General features: G+C 32.3%; 1 protein-coding gene across 1 annotated transcript in view; it reads right to left on the reverse strand.

Annotated features, from left to right (window-relative positions):
- Positions 1–2,080, reverse strand: part of LOC108909132 (cardioacceleratory peptide receptor-like) — a 140,111-nt gene extending 138,031 nt beyond the window's left edge. Inside the window, exon 1 of the mRNA XM_023454570.1 lies at positions 2,051–2,080. The gene's annotated coding sequence lies outside the window, so the exon portion shown is untranslated. The remainder of the gene's footprint in view (positions 1–2,050) is intronic.
- Positions 2,081–17,521: the final 15,441 nt, after the last annotated feature.

The raw sequence follows: 17,521 nt of genomic DNA on the forward strand, positions 1-17,521 counted from the left end.
AGTACATATAAATTTATATACAATTTACGCTTGAAATTATAGGAAAAGAAGGTAAAATTGACTTAAAATAAAAAATTTACGGTTAAATGCCGTCCAATTTTAATTCACTTAAATCAAATCAAATCAAATCAAATTCATACAAAGGAGAATCAGTCAAGAATCAGTCTCTGTGAAATATAAGAACTTTAAAATTCGTCTCCTGAGTTCTACATCATTGATATGCACGGTGTGGGTCCGAATAACCAAAACATATTCTAATTTGAACAGAAGTATTCACATTAAAAAACTCCTTAGAGTTTCGTAAAATAAAAACTTGCTGAAGTTCATGTTGTTGCATTTGCTTATATTAAGTGGAAGTTGATTTATTTCACACCAAAACATTAGTGATGTAAAATCGTTTTGAAGTTTAATTACGTCACTATTACTGCAAACTGAAGTGATCATCGGGATGGAGCACTGCTACACGTACACGACATAGTGGCCCTTACACAGAGCCTTGAAAACCCCCCGAATAAACAACAATTTTGCTGGATCTAATAATAAAATTGAATAATTCGAAAAAATATTTCGAACTTTCACCACCAAGAACGGCGGTGACAACATTTTTAACAATAAGGCGATGTTTCGCATTGTATTATGTATGACCTGTCCAAATTTGGTTAGTACATCTTTCTCGGTTTCGAAAATTCGATACTTATGTATGTTTTCAGCCACGAGAATAGAATAATTCTAAAAATTTAGAATTTTCACCACCAAGAACGGCGGTGACAACATTTTTAACAGTAAGGCGATGTTTCGCATTGTATTAGCTATGTGCTATGTCCTGTCCAAATTTCGTTAGTGCATCTCTCTCTGTTTCGAAAGTTCAATACCTATGTATGTTTTCAGCACAAACATTGAATAAGTCCAAATATTTCGAATGACATTGAAGATGTAAAATCGTTTTGGAGTTTAATTACGTCACTGTTACTGCAAACTGAAGTTGTTATCATCGGGATATAGTACTGGTATCGACATAATTTGAACGTAATATATTTAACGTAAATATTAAAAATCAGTGGCCTTTACACAGAGCCTTGAGGCACCCCAGAAAATGCAACGATTTTGCTGGATCTAATACCACGATAATGTACAAGTTGATACTTACCATCAAGGTAAGATTTAAAGAAGTTTATTGTAGGAGATATGAAATCAATAGTACCTACTTAATTTGTTTAACCAGATACCTAGTTTGTCTAAAGCGACACTTTAGAAAATTGTATGTATATAACATTAACCTGTCAGTCAGATGCAAGAATTTCATTCACAGATTGTGTAAAAATAATAAATAAGTTTGAGCTGAAATGTCCCAAAATAAAACTTTGATAAAAATTCAATTAATATCAAATAGACTCAATTGTGCTAGTAAATAACAAAACAAGATTTTTTTTCTATAAAAAAAATAAAAAACAACGTTACATATTGCTATAACTTAATTATTAATAATAAATTGCTGTAAAATTTCTTTATGCACATTTGATTCTGTTAATGAACATCATAGATATAGACTAGACTAGGCGGTATCTGTTTTGGTTTGGGTGAATCGTATATCCACGGAGATTTTTGGCTTTTTGACATTCAAATATCACTAGAAATTAGAAATTTTTTTATGCGCATAAAAAAAAAGTGGGCTTAACTTTTGGCGACACAATAGGTTAAAAAAAATTGAAAAGTGTTTTTCTTCCTATTTAATTGTGTATCTTTTCAAGAGTTGATTTTAGACAAAAATGGAAAAGGAAATTAAATTTTTTACAAAATATGACTAGTTACAAATTAAATGAATCATGATTATTATTATAAAAATCGAAAAAATCGACAAAAATGGGGTTAAAAAACATTACCTTTTAGGGAATTTTTTATGCGCATAGAAAAATTTTCATTTCTAGTGATATTTGAAAGCCAAAAAGACAATAATCTCCGTGAATATACGATTCACCCAAATATGGACTTTTTGAAACAGATAAACTAATAAATTATGACACAAAAATATTATTAAGAATATCTATTTTACCTATGTTTCCATAGCTTTCAAAATTCACTGTTCCATCTCTTCAACGCCTTATAATTTACTGTCCCGCATACTTTCGAACAAATCGCGCTCCTTTTCAAAAACTTCTCCGCATTCCCCCAAAATTTTTCCAAGTTTTTTCACCGACAACGTACAATTTGTCACGAAATTCGAACCATCGGGTGCGATGTACGCGTGCCGAATGGGGTCGTCCGCGACTTATCTCTTGTTTTCGGAATTTAATCGCGAGGACGAGCGAGGGCACTTCCGTTCCGTCGTCGCCGTCGTCGCTTTTGACTACCGACTCGCGGGAACCGGCCGATACTGGCGGTCCGCGCGCTCCACGCTGAAACTTGACAATTCTTCGCCCGACCCGCCCCCGACGACGTGCGTCCCGCTCGAGCTTGGGCCTCGGGAAGTCGAGAATATTGTCCCTATCCCGCGACAACGCAAATAATTTGAGAGTTTTTCATAAGCTTCAGTGATAATCGAAACTATTTATCAAAAGCACTAAGTACTGTAACAAATTTCCTTTTTCGCAGATCGACATTAAAGGCGTAGTTTTAGTGACAGCTGTCAGGCACTGAAGTGTCACATTTACTGCCTAGACATTAACATCATTTTTACTGCCGCTGAATTAAAAATTAATAGTATATTATGTTACTAGGAGTAGAAGGCGATCATTATGTGTTGAGCCCAAAAGTTTGCTCGCCGAGGCGTTAGCCGAGGCTGAGCAAATTGGGCAAAACACATAATGAGCCTTCCACTCCGAGTGACATATACTATTTTTTCTTCAAGCGTGAATATAAAAAATTACTAATTTTGAAAATTTATAGCGGATAACGCGATGTTCAATCTCAGCACAAAATAAAATCAGTAGGTAGGTAATACTATTTATTTTATACATTTTATACATTTTATTGATTAATTAAACATGACAGTTTTAACCACTTTATTCATGAATAAAAAAACAAATGTAACAATTATTTTTCTTTAATTTGAATTAAACGAATAAACATCTAAATTACCTACATGTCTATCATCAAACTTTATTTATTAACATGAATATTAAATGTGCAATTTTGTATGGTACAGTTGTTGATATTTAAAGCGCTGCTGGCTGTCTTTTTTTCAAAGTTTACAGTTCTGTCGTTGAATACGTTACTTGTAATAAGGTTCTCAGTTTCAGTGTTAACAATTGTACCATTATTAACAGAAAAGTCTTCGATTAAATTATTTTCAGGATCAATATTTACAGTTTCGCTTGATGTACTTGGTTCATTATACTCTAATGGGTTTAATATTTTCATCGCTATCTGTTTCTTATTGTTTACAGAATCTTCAATGTATCCTTCAGCGACGCTGGTAGATTTCCATCCACCATGTCGCTTTAGGGTTGTAATGTCTCCACCATTATCAACTAAGATAGTTGCCGAGGTTCTTCTAAGGCAATGCCCCGTATATTCATGTGGATTTGGCAACCTTAAAAATGATGCAACATCTTTTGGCACTTTTGAAATTTTATGTATGCCCATTACAACACGATGACAATGGCCATTTTGATATTTAATAAAAAATCTATCAAAAGTTATGTCTTTTGGCCGAAGAGTAGCATATTTTCTGTATAAATTTAAATAAAACTCTCCAATTATGGTAAATGAACGATGTTTTTTAGTTTTTGTATTGGGAATATTTACTAATATTATATTTCCCAAATCTTTTACATCATTAACTTTTACTTGAATGAGTTCATCGCATCTACAAGCTCCTGTGACTCCAAATATTAGTGCAACCTAAAAAATATAGAATTATTAATTTTGTAACAATAAAAAAAGTTGGAAAATGCAAGGAAATTCTAAAACATGACGTAATTTTAAGACATCTATATTTATGAGTTTTTACAACATTCTTCCAATGAGCTATCTTTATTTCCGAAAATTGTTTATTATTCTCGTAATGGATACTATAAAATAACTTGAAGTTTACAAATTATAACAAAATTTTGTATTACAAATATAAAAAGGTTAAATATATATCTACCTATAATTTAAAAAGTACATACCTTGGTTGCTAAATATTTATCATCAGGTGCTTTATTCAGGAATTCGTCAAATTCTTTTTTAGACAAAACTTTCGACTTTTTTGGTTTATAATTTTCACCTTGTCGTTTCAAAAATGTAATTAATTTTGAATATTTCTCAATATTTACATTGTGTTCTATGTTTAATTTAGATTTTACCATTGAATATTGCGCCCATAAAGTTGAACTTTTCAGTGTTCTGGATAATCTTGTAAAATATGCTATCATCACATTTTCTGAATAAATATGTGCATTATTTTCTTTTGCCCAATTTATGAATTTATCATAAGCATTTTCATAAATTTTTCTCGACTTTGTTGGTATAAGTGTTGCCACTGATGTATTTGCAATTTCCAGTAATTCTGGTGGTGTGCACTGCATTTCTTCAGACATTTTAAAAACGACCCGACGCGACATCAAATTTCAACTGACACTTAATGAAACGTCAAAGCTTCTTGAATCTTTAATTCGTTGCTAGGATACTTACCTACACATTCTTACATTTTTTTACTAGTTAAAAAATGATAAATATTTGTACTAGTTAAACAATAGGCTGCTTCTAAAGGAGGTGTTGCACTATATAATATAAGTATTATTATACGCTTGAAGAAAAAATTTATTCTTTAACGAAAGTAATTTTATTTCTTGTAAACATTTATAGTAAAATTAGAACAGCCTGTTAGGGACATCCCTTGTCCTGTTTGTTTTGAAACATTTACTTCGTCTATGGAGGTTGAAGTATTTTCGCTATAGACCAGGGCGGATCTGTTTTGAGGTGGATGTGAGAGGGCGCAAGCAATTTTTTTCTGGATTATCTTCGGTACAACTCACATAATAAAAGTATAGATCCCTAGATCTGGGCGAGGTCCGAAACATTTTCAAAATTGCAAAAATGTTTAAAAAATTTTAAAAAACACTTGAAATTTTGCACGTACTTTTGTCTTATTCCGGCATACTTATTATGTAATTTTGGTGAAAAAGATCGAAGGGCGAATGGAGGTAACTGAGGGATGCAGTACCCTTTATCCCCTCCAATTATTTCTAAGTACGCCTATGCAGCTTTTTCTTGAAAAATCAAACGTAGAATTTTCCTCTGATCATTTTATCTCTTTTGTAAATTTTTGTTTAAATGTTCTGTTTTGGAGAAAAATGACATATACGTGCAAAACTTCAAGTGTGTATCTTACAAAGCAATGGGATTATTAACAAAAATAGTTTTTTAAAATGTAACTTTAATACCATGTATATTGAAACAGGGACGCCCAAATAAAAAATGGCATAAGGAAAGTCGCATTATTTTTGTCCAAAGAGTATATGGTTAATGGTATGGCCTTCTATTTTGGGACACCCTGTATATTCATATTCAGAGTGTTGAAATATATACGTAAACAAATTTATTCATTGAAAAAATGCAATAGCATAGGGTAAAATATACAGTGTATTTAATGCATAAATAATAAGCTTTGTTTATAACTAGAATGTGCAAATTAGACAGTTGGCATTACTATATTCGAATTGCTTGGCTCGCGAGACATCGGATTAAAAAAAGATCAAAATTGATCTATTAGAAGCCGAGATAATGCAATTTTTTTCGTACCTTCGCATTTTGAACATCTGAATTCAGTCTCGGAGCAAAAGCCACCTTCCCCACTTTTCGTGTTTTGAGTCACTTTTCGAGCGTGCGAGCGACAACTTTTCCGATAATTTATCTATGTTGCCGATAACTTATGGATGGAACATTTGTTCCAGCTTAGAACTCGGAAAAACGAAGCTACATGCTAAATTGTTTATAAATTAACGGTAAATGCCTATAAAATTTGACCGCTTATATCTCGAGAACCAATAAACGGAATTTAATTTTTTTTTTATGAAGAAGTTCTTCCGAGTACTTTAAAATTATATATATTTGAAAAAAGCTAAATTGCAAATTGATAAATATAACCTAATAGTTTAAAAATAAAAAATTAAAATGCCCTCGGAGCAATTAAAATATTTTAAAAAAAATTATCCAAAAAACTTAATATTTTGCCTATTTTTCATCAATTATTGCTATTTTGCAACATCGATAATAAATTTAAACATTTTTAACTTACACTATATTGGGCAAAATTCAATTCTAAAACTTTTTTCTTCTTCAATATTCTTCCAAAATGCATAGGATTCAAGATATAAGTAAAATACTCAGATAAAATAGGTATTTTTTTAAATTTTTAAAACATTTTTGCAATTTTGAAAATGTGTGAAAGGAAGTGGGATATTTCGACAGATCCGCCCTGGTCTACTAGTAAATGGTTTATGAACTATTGAATCCTTCAAAGTCATTGAATTATTTAAAAAATCGCTTCCAGCACTTGATGTACTTGAGATAGGAAAACGTTTTTTGCTAACAACTGATTTACGAGTTATGGACTCCTCAGTATAGCCTTCAGCTACCGTTGAAGATTTCCATCCACCATGCATTTTCAAAGTTGTGATATCAGCTCCTGAATTTATTAACACAGTGTAACTGAAGTTCTACGGAAACAATGTCCGGTATATTCGTAAGCATCCTTCAATATGAGAAACTCAGCAACTCGTTTTGGCATTTTCCCAAAAGTATGAATTCCTCTAATTGATTATATGCTTTACCATTTAAATATTTAAAAAAATATATGTTACTATCTATTTGTGTAGGTCTTGCGGTACTATATTTCCGATATATGTCTAAATATTCGCTTACAATAAAGAATCTTTTTTCTTTGTTTCTATAGTCGGCAAAGTACTCAGCAATCTATTTCCCAAATCTTAAATATTTTCAATTTATTTGAAGTAACACATCACATCGATACGCCCTAGATGGTGGCAAAAATCATTGCCACCTAAAATAATAATAGTCAGTATTCTTCGTTTACAAAAATATTTTGTTTATAATTATCTTTATACCTAAATATGTATCATCAGGGGCATCCATTAGAAATTTGTTAATTTGTCATTTTCTAAAACGCGTAATTTTTTAGCACGATAAATCCATCCCGACTGCCATTTCAAGAATGCTTTTAATTTTAGCTACTTTCCAATATCGATGTTGTTGTAGACATTCAAAGTAGCTCTGAGCATCGCATATAATATTGACCACAATAAAGAAGATTTCATACTTTTGCTTAATTCAGAAAAATATACCAATAGTACATTTTCTGGAAAAGACATAATGTTATTCTCAGTCCGGTAGTCAATAATTTTTTTATATGTTTGCCGATATATCTTCTTTGATTTTTCTGATAACAAATTACAATATATTTGTTTTACTGATTCAATAATTTCTGGCGGAGTTAATGTGGATTCATCCATCTCAAATAATAAATAATTATTTTTATGGATTTATATAGGAACAATGTGGCGTTTACTGTGTACCTAAGTTATTTACTTAATAACGCTCGTCTCATAACAGCCACAGACGACCTGATGAAATTATTATTATTCATGAAAGAAATATCATATTTTCATAATATGAAATGAATAGCTTTCTTTGCTATTGTGATAAAATAAAAATTGATCTGCGAAAAAATTATGTGTTTAACTTGGCAGTAAAGTAGATTTAATGTAGAGACTGTTATTTAGTAAACGAGGCTCAGTCGAGTCTATTAAAGCAGCCAAGTACTTTGCTGCTTAATTAAACAAATAAATAACTATTGATTAGCACAATTAATAAACAACAGTTTACAAACTTTGACAAGTTTGACGTACAATAACAAAATTCCAATCAAATCTTCAAAAACTATATCTGCTCATTGGTGAGGGCGTTTATATATTTTTCTTTGTTTCATAAAATTTCTAAGGTTTCTAAAAATAGTATAGAACATTATTAAAGCTTCTAAGAATATTATAAAACCATCACGAAACTAAATAAATATATAATCAAAATATACTAGGGTAATTTGTGATAGTCGCAATCAATATTGAATCATGCAATACAGATTTCACGATTTTCATTTTCGCTCTGGGTCTTTTCTGGATCCTGTGGAACACACCATTATTTCTCTTGATCACCGTATATACACCTTCCTAGGAGTTCTAGAGCTTTGAAGATTTCTCTTTCTTCCTTACTGGGTTGTACAGACATATTAGGTCTTCTGCCTAGAACTCACTGGTACTGGCTCTAATATCGTACCTTGTTTTCAGTCAATTACTTTCAAACTTCATTTTCTGTTTGACTTTGACACGGATGGCATCGATTGCTTTGACTAACTCAGATGAGTAAACTCCCGGTGTATCAACTCCATCTTCTGGATGACCAAAAACAATATCGTAGGGTGAAACATATAGTAACTGATGTTCTTTAGGCTCTTCTCATGAAATGCTGATCGAGAAGCCAATAAGAAAATAAGTGTCAGTCTCAGTCGGTTTAATGTTCGTTGACAAATATTCGCAAGTGATTTTCTACGGTCCGGTTAAATCTATCCACAATGCCATCACATTGTGGATTCAGAGGTGTTGATCTGGTATTTTTTATATCCATCAACTGGCAAACCCCTTGGAACAAACACATCTTAATCAAAATTTAGCCCTTGATCTGAATGCAGTCCTTTCAAAGAAAACTTCTGCTATCATCAGTGCCTCTTGGTTTGGAATGGGATATACCTACTCCTGGCCATTTACTGAAACAATCCATCGCTGCCAGGAGGTAACGATTCCCAGATTCTGACCGTCAATGTCTATCTTTTGAAGGGAACTCCAGCATTGTACTGCTTCATCTGAGTTCGCTTCTAGTTGTAGGTCTTTTGTTGCTGGAACAGTCAGCACACTGGCAACACCAGTCTACATCTAATCGGCAACCCAGCCAGTTGAAGCTTGCTCTAACATTACTCAAAGTCTTATTCATGCCAAAGTCTCCTCCACCAGCACTTCGTTGATTCTATTCCTTGGAAATACAACTTGCTTCCGTACTTTTCCACTGCTTCTTCTATAATCCATTGTCTAGGATGCCATATTGCCAAGTAACCTTTTAACATTGACGATTTGCAACTACTGTTATTTGTTTATCAAGGGCTACCAGTGACAAAGTGCTGGGTAACTGTACCTGTAATTTGATGCTAAATAACTATTAGAAACAAACGGAAGTAGACATTAGCCCCGTTTATTCAAAGTTGCTTCAGTTTACCCTTTAGCAGGAGTCGTTAGAAATGTCTTAATTACACTATCAAATGTGGATAATACGAATTAGATCTAGATAGAGTTTAAAGTGTTCGATTGAAGTTCCAAGTGTTGCCGGATATTACAAAGAGTAATTTCAAATTTATATTGCATCAATAGCTGCAGTAACAATGGGAAACAAAGTTTGGGCAATTATCATAAATTTGGCACATTAATTAATACAAGTATCCAGGGGCGTAGCTAGCAAATCGTTAAAAGGGTTCAGACCTCAGAGCTTTAAAGAGTCTTTAAGGAAAGTTATAAATAGTAAACGTTACTATTCGTTTTTTGTAAAGCTAAGGCCACCATTTATTAAAATTTATTTAAACTAATATCATAATAAAATAAAAGCATGATAGAAGAAATTTTTATTTATTTATTTATTTTTTTTTATTTATTTATTTAAAATACACATCCAACAGGCAATGCCCAATAATAGGATATGTTAAGTCTAGTAATAAAATATAAAAAAAAGTTAAAAGAGAAAAATTAACTATGAAAAAAAAAAGAAAAAAAATAAAAAAATAGTACAAACTTACAAATAACACAAATATAAAGAACAAAATAAAAAATCAACAAACTATAAAAGACAGATATGACTACATAAGTAAAGCATTTTTTATATCGTTAGCCAAACAAAAAGGATCAACATTATTTTCTATCTCACTGTACTTGGAAACAATCTGATATGATGCTATTAGGATGTTATTACGTGCTGCGGGTAGACTAAAAACATTATTACTTCTAGCTGATAGTCGTGGTACTTTGATATTAATATTATTTAAAATGCCTGGACAGTCCAAAATGCTATGTAGAACTTTATACAAAAACATTACTTGAAAAACAGATCTTCTTTTAACAAGGACATGAATATTGAAACGCTCAAGTAATAGATCATGCGGAAAACCCTGAGGGGGATATGTACCATCCAATAAGCACACAGCTGATTTCATAAACCTACGCTGTACTCTTTCCAAAGTTGCAATTTGATTAGCATACATTGGGTTGCAGACTATTGATGCATATTCGTAGTATAGAAATACTAATTAAGCCTTTGGAATTCCTTATTATGAACCCCAGATTCTTGAAAGCAGATGACGCAATAATGTCTATATGTTTTGTAAAAGATAATGAAGGGTCAAATGTAACTTCAAGGTCCTTTATTTAATCGGGTCTATGCAATATTCTATTATCCAATTTATAATCAAATAGTACAGATTTTTTTTTTTTTTTGGTGAATGTAATGATATTACACTTGGAGACTAATGACATTAAGCGCATTCTGTAACATATAGCAGTCGGCAAGAGTGTTTATTTCGCAAAATAGCTTAAGGTCATCTGCATACATTAAATGGTGTACTTGTAGATCAACCATGATGTCGTTTACAAAAATAACAAAGAGTAAGGGTCCGAGTATAGATCCTTGAGGCACACCAGATATTTGATAAAACTTATGCGATTTAAAACCATAATGCTGAACAATTTCAGAGAAGATCTGTTTTAAGTTTCCGTTGCTGTCTCATGTGTCTATAAGATTATGGTTTCCTTCTACCTACACATTTTTTAAAACTAAAAATATTCATCCGCTTCCCCCGCAATAGACAAACAACTGCGGTGGGTTTATTTGAAATTTATAAGATTTTCATTATAAACTTATGATGACGACCTAGTTACGTGCTTTTGTTTCCTCGGCTAATCCAAAAAATATGCCGACCAGCCTTATATTTTCTCGGAATCGTACACCACCAAGTTATTTCCGACGACTTTAACGTCGCAGTAAAATCAGAAGTATATTTTTTAATTACCTCGTCGTAAATTTTCGGGACAATGTGGGCCTCTTTTCGATAAATTTATTGCACTTCTCGTCCAGGAACGTGTCGCGTTCTCTATCTTCTAGAATAGCTTATATCTGTTTAAATAGAACCGTTTAGAAATGGCTTTTTCAACGTGGGTGATACCTTTCTCAAATGAATACGTCGAGCTTAAAATTAGACGATATAGTCTCAGCGACAGGTTGTTAAAATTTTGTACACAGGAGTCGTCGCCAATTCCAATAACGATTATTAAACAACCTGACAACAATCGACTCTTTTAAAACAATAGGGAGAAGTTCTGCTACGAATAAGTTAATGAGCATCATCTGCGTTCTGCCTGATAAATATTCTTACCAGGAAACGCCGTAACTCCCTCCCATCTATTGATACAGGGTGACCACGTAAAGTTAGTATAACTGTATCCGTTAATTTTATCCTTAACAGCTTATACATATACCATGTGTCTTCAGTGAAGCCTCCGATCCAAAAATGACTTATATAAAATTTGTTCAGTTCATTGGGTTGCTGACCTTGAGTTTGACCTTAACCGTGTCTTGAAGGTCTTGAAGGAGACACGTGGTATATCACCCTGTATAGGATCGGAGAATGTGAGATTTGAATTGTAATTTTATTACTTTATTAACAAATAGTGTCTGTTTATTGGAAATTATTTTTTTAGTTCTTATATTATGTATTAATTAAACATAATAATGTATTGTACCTAATATAAATAATAAATAAATAATACTCAAATAAATATTTCACTGTATGTGTTAAATTGACAACAATTGACACAGGTGATATATTAGGTACTTCATCAGGTTGCGCAAAAATATACAGGGTGTTCCATTTAAAAAAAAATAAGTTACGATGATTTAAAATTGACTAATAGTCCAGTTACTCAGGGTTTTTACCTCCGAATTCTTTATAACTGAACCGATTGACGTGAAATTTTGACTGAATGTGGGGAATGCCTCAAGGAACAAAACATATATAGTGCCGAAGTGTGCTTTTGCCCTGGGAGTGGTTCCCACTCCTTCTTGGGGGTGGACATTTTTACGCCCAAAATAACTACAGGAATCGATAGAGGAGTCAATTTTAAGTAACAAATGTTATATAAAGGTTTTTGGATAATCCAATACTTTCCGAGTAATTCATCATTGAAAATGTTGATTTTTTACTGGAAAAATGCTTGTTTTCGGACAGTTTTTTGCAAATAACTCTGAAACCATTGGATTTAACGAAAAAGTTGTAATGAACAAAGAGAAAGGTAATAAAAAAAACAAATCTAATGGCATTATTTTGTTTTTCTCTAATTGCAATATAAACCGAATTATGGATTTTTAAACATTATTATATGTTAGTTAAAAACTAAATTGTAACCAGTTAACGTTAAATAACGCCAAAACCATAAATATTAGGAAAAAACTATATGAACATTTTTTAAAGTACTTTGAAAAACCTTTAAAATGAGCTCTTTTAAAAGTCTTTAGAATCAAAATTAACGGAAATATGATGGATATAACATGATAGTCTCATTTTTTTTAAGAAAAAATTAATAAACAAATCAGTGCCTTTGGCGACAGAATTAAAATTAAATGCAATCCATTTACAGATTTCTTCATTTATGTTCTAAAAATATGTTCTGGGCTTTTGGCTCACTTACAAAGCATGATTTCGAAAAAAACTTAATTTTTGAAAATGTAAATTTTTCCAATTTTTTAAAAGAAATCGATTTTTACGTTGTAATTTAAAAATTAAAGGGTGTACGGAAAAAATACAAGGGTAAAAAAATTTTGCTTTATTTTTGCTGAAGATTTTGCTTTATTTTTTATTCCTGTAAAATTAATATTAATCGAGATATCGCCATTTTAAGATATCATATGAATGAGACAACCACCCTTTTGGAGCCCTTTAAACCCTTCAAACTTAAAAATGAAGGGCTTAAAAAACATCAACTCGACAGTTCACGTAGCCCTTACAATTCCTTGCAAAATGAGCCTTTGTGTGATTAAAAATCTTAAAAAGTAAGAAAGTTATCGTCAAAAAAATAAACACGTGTATAGGTGATAATTTTAGGAAAATTTAGGTCAAACAAGAATTTTGAAGCATTTAGATCTTTTTTGTATATATGCGTATTAGGGTTTCTGATTTCTCGGCCTACTTTTTTTCTAGGGACTCGAGAATTCTCGACTAGGAATTCCCAGGAATTCTCGAATTCTCGAGAAATTTCTAAAACTTAAAAAGTCATTTTGGTATTGCAATGCGAAATATAAACATACTATTATACTTAACAATCATCATTAACATTTATTATTTATTTAGTATTTTTATTAATTACTTATATATTTCTACTTCTAGCTACAGTAACTGGTTTATAAATTCGGCATTAAATTTCTATCACTCTGTATAAAGTTAAGTAATTTTGAAATTATTGCAGGGAAAATTATAGTTTTAGTTATGTCCCGTGTAAATATTCTTGAATTAGGCATTGCTTTTTTATTTTTTTCGAAAAAAATTTAATATACCAAAATCGATTAATTTTAAAAATAGGAAACCTTTATGAAAGTTCACCTAAAAATTGACGTAGAATTCAAAATTTCAATAATATACAGGGTGTTACATTTAAAATAACGAAGATGACGTCAAATTAAAATCGAAGTAGTCTCTGAAATATGTCTAATGTCTCGTCACCATGGGACACCCTGTATTAAGTAACAGAATGTTTAATTAGAAATGGTTAACTAATTTAAGAATTAATAATGTCAACGAATTTTTAATTCTCCAGCAACGATTTGATATTGTTTTACCACCATAGTCCGAGTCACAGAAAGCACTAGACTATAAATAATTCATTAGTACACGAACGATGGTGTTCCTATTATTTAAAAAATATTTTTCTATTATTTTCAGGCAACTTTTATCACATTTGGTTCCTCAGAGAAACCGTTTGGCAACCGCTGACTTTTACAAACCGGTTTCTCAATCACATTCAAACGAAGACCCTACTATTAATCCAACACTTTCTTCCAGTGTAAACAAGAGAGATGATTCACTATCAAAATTCATCTGCAGAAGCATATTCATCATGATTTACTGACAGACAGCGACACCGTTATGCCACTGCAGACAATAGATTTTGTTTTTCTCGGAGCCCTCTACAAATCATAGTCGTAATGAAAAAACGCCGAAATCGTCAAACCATTGATATCAGAAAAGACTCGTTTATCCCGAAGGCGTCATTTTTTCCGTCTCCCCTTCTGAAATGATGCTTCCGGCAGCTCGGCGGCCGAATTTCTTTATTGGAAAAAAGTCTTATTGTGATTTGGAAACTGGCAAACTTTCATCGGCCTTATTTATAGATGTTCCCTTTCGCTAATAGCGAAGTTGATGTTTATAGCGTCGTGGGTTAAGTAGTTAATCCCGTAAAACTTAGGGAAAGGGCGTATGGTATAACTCAGAGCCATAAGATAAACAAAAGCTAACCTATAAACCTTTATAGTTTGTTTCAAAAACTAAGAGAATATGTACAGAGAAAATTACGCAATAATGAATCAAACTACGAGTATACTGTATTCATTAGATTTACACAGGGTGATAGAGATATGACTGCCTTAATATTAATAGACGATGGAAAACATTAAAATAAACAAAAAAAACTTTATATGACTCCCAACTGTGCCATTCAAATGACTACAGTAGGTAGCGACCTGGCAGGTACTTTGTTGCACAACTGCCACCCACAGAGGGCGTAACACAATGTTTGGGTTGTCAGTGCCACGAGAAACAACTACTCCGAGAGCTATTTGCCCCTACCGGCATTGAATTATACTCGCGACAGCTAGTGCAACAGCTAGGATCGTTTGTCAGTTTAACACACCAGGCACAGACCGGTTTCGGATTTATTAGTCCTCATCAGTGAGTCATAGGTACGACAACCGACAAACGACCCAGCTGTTCTTCGTCGTATCATCACGAACAGGAAGTACATTGTACGCGGGAGCCAATGGCTCCATCTGTCATGCAGACTCCCAACAGACAGTTGTTTCTCGCGGCACTGACAACTAAAACATTGTGTTACGCCCTCTGTGGGTGGCAGTCGTGCAACAAAGTACCTGCAGTTAGCAGGTCGCTTCCTACTGTAGTCACTTGAGTGACACAGTTGGGAGTCTGCATGACAGATGGAGCCATTGGCTCCCGCGTACAAACAATTGTCTTGCAATTTATTAAATGTTTCACAATAATAGGTCTTTACATTTTTCTATAGGACAAGTTTGCCGCATACACACGTGGTATGCACCAGCTGTGTAGCGTTAGGTTAAGCGCTGTTACCACGTTGTGATGATACTCCCCAATATTAATACTCGCTGTATTTTGAAAACTGTTAATCTTACGCCCCTGTAATATGCAACTTTTTTGTTCATTTATGATTACTCTATCTCATACTGAAGTAATGGCAGTCAAACTTCTTACACCCTGTATAGTGTGTTAGAAATTTGACTGATATTACTTCGACATAAATTAGATTAAGCATAAATGAACAAAACAATTGTATACACATATGTAACATTAACCGTTTCTGAAATGCGTCGAGTTATATGAGGGAATTTTATCACAACTTGGCAACAGCGCGAGTTATCACAACTTGATTCTAGGATAGCATATACCAGACTTTTTTTATATAGTAGAAATAATAAACATAAAGACACCCTTGTAACAGTTAATTTTAGTAATTTTAAAAGGTTTAAAAGAAGAAAATAACTTTAATCAAATAAAAATTTGAAAAATTTGTAATAAAAACATCTAAGACTCACGTTGCACAAATAAAGCTAACTTATTTATTAATAAAATAACTGAGGTACTAGTGGAAAATCAAAATACAGTACATTTTCAATGAATGCACGACACCGTTGGTTATTTTGCCACCTGTGCAAAAATTAAAGAAATTAATAAAGCAAACCCTTGCGCCAAATGGAATATTTTTGAGTCAAGGGTTATTTTAATGAAAATAGTTTTGCCTAACCAAAAATTTCACAGTGAAAAAACGAGATGAATGCAAAATACACATCAATATAAACCTTGGCCACCCAGATCACCCGATATGAACCCTATTGATTTTTTTGTTTGGGGACATCTCTAGACATTGGTTTACAAGGTTCACGTTGAATCTGAAGAGCACTTATGTCAACAAATTATAGCTGGTTGTGATGTGATAACAGCTACGTCTAGAATTTTTGCAGCTGCAATTTCCAGAAGATGTGAAGCGTGAATTTTTGCTGAAAGTGGGCATTTCCAACCTTCGTTATAATAAATGATAGTAAAGTAATTCCATTGTTAATTAATTATTTTGTTATTATTTTAAGTAATGTAATGAGTATCGTAAAAATGCACTTAATCAAATAAATCAATTTTGTTGTTAATCGGTTTAGAATACAAAAAAGTGTTAAGAAACAAAAAGTAAAGGTAATACAATGGCGCATATGATGACCTATTTTATTTGTAATGTTATACAGGGTGATATTTTTTTTTTTGACAAATAATGATCGAGGATACCCACACCTCCGCCACTGGTAAGTTTCTAAAGATGCTAATTTTTTGTTTCACACCTACTGTCATACTAAATATGCATACCGAATTTGGTTAAATTATCACAAGCGGTTTAGAAACTAAAAATTAAAAACGGATTTTTTTTATTATTTTGACACGATGTAGCTGGACAATGGCTGTCTTAATAGGCGAGCGGTGCACCCCTAAAAAGACGCACAAAAAACGAGTGGACCGACCACGAAGGGGAGGGGGGGCAGGATGAAACCTTTTCTAATCTCTATATTACGTTCTTGCGAACAAAAAACCTTAATAGCATTTTTCTGTATCGATGGTCAGTAAATTGTTATTAACAAAGAAACTTGAAAATTGATAAAACTTAAAAATCGATATAAAAACACATGTATTTTGGACAAAAATAAGCACTTTTTAACTCTCGTGATTTTTTCGAAAAAAACTTTGTTTTCGAGCTACAAACGATTTAAGGTCGAAAAATAACCAAAAATCGCCATTTTCGATATATGTTTTCTCGGATTGTACTGGAGCTTTTTTAATTTTTCTTATTAATTAATTAAAAAAGCTCCAGTACAATCCGAGAAAACATAAACTGAAAATGGCAACTTTTGGTTATTTTTCGACCTTAAATCACTCGTAGCTCGAAAACAAAGCTTTTTTCGAAAAAATTACAAGAGTTAAAAAGTTCTTATTTTTTCCCAAAATACATAACCATGTATTTTCATATCGATTTTTTAAGTTTTTGTAAGTTTTTTGTTAATAACAAATTACTGACCATCGATGCAGAAAAATGTCATTAAGGTTTTTTGTTCGCAACAACGTAATATAGCGATTAGAAAAGGTTTCATCCTG

This window comes from Anoplophora glabripennis, unplaced genomic scaffold (genome assembly GCF_000390285.2).
Source record: "Anoplophora glabripennis isolate ALB-LARVAE unplaced genomic scaffold, Agla_2.0 scaffold346, whole genome shotgun sequence".
NCBI lineage: Eukaryota > Metazoa > Arthropoda > Insecta > Coleoptera > Cerambycidae > Anoplophora > Anoplophora glabripennis.